At 33.8% G+C, this 441-nt stretch overlaps 1 protein-coding gene across 1 annotated transcript in view; it reads right to left on the minus strand.

Annotated features, from left to right (window-relative positions):
* LOC119587174 (xaa-Pro dipeptidase-like) overlaps positions 1-441 on the minus strand; it is an 8747-nt gene that overhangs the window by 1464 nt on the left and 6842 nt on the right. The gene's annotated exons all lie outside the window — the stretch shown is intronic.

Here is a 441-nt window from a genome sequence, read left to right on the forward strand (position 1 = left end):
TCTTATGCATGTTCCATATAGAGCTGAAACAACTATAAAATGCTACCTGCAGATGCTACCGTAGGCTGTAAGTGAAATAAATACATAGACCACCAACCCATTCCAGGTGTTGGATGATTTTATTCACTAATTTGCAAGGACAATGAACACAAATGACTGAACACCAACTCTATACTTGTTCCCTTTACCAATGGCCATTAAAAAAATCTGTGGTAACCAATAATTTTTCATTTACATAAAAATGAGTTTAGTCCAATTGAATGTGGATGATTAAAACAATCTTATGCGAGTGTATTTATATACATGTATACCTCTTCGAAAATTATAACCTCCCAGTGACTAGCTCCAGCTTGGGTATCTCATCTCTTGCTGTTAATTCATTTTATGTATCTTTAATTCTCAAAATTGAAGTGTTGTATTCATACTAGGCTGAATACTGAT

The sequence above is a fragment of the Penaeus monodon genome, chromosome 22 (genome assembly GCF_015228065.2).
Source record: "Penaeus monodon isolate SGIC_2016 chromosome 22, NSTDA_Pmon_1, whole genome shotgun sequence".
In the NCBI taxonomy this organism is placed as follows: Eukaryota; Metazoa; Arthropoda; class Malacostraca; order Decapoda; family Penaeidae; genus Penaeus; species Penaeus monodon.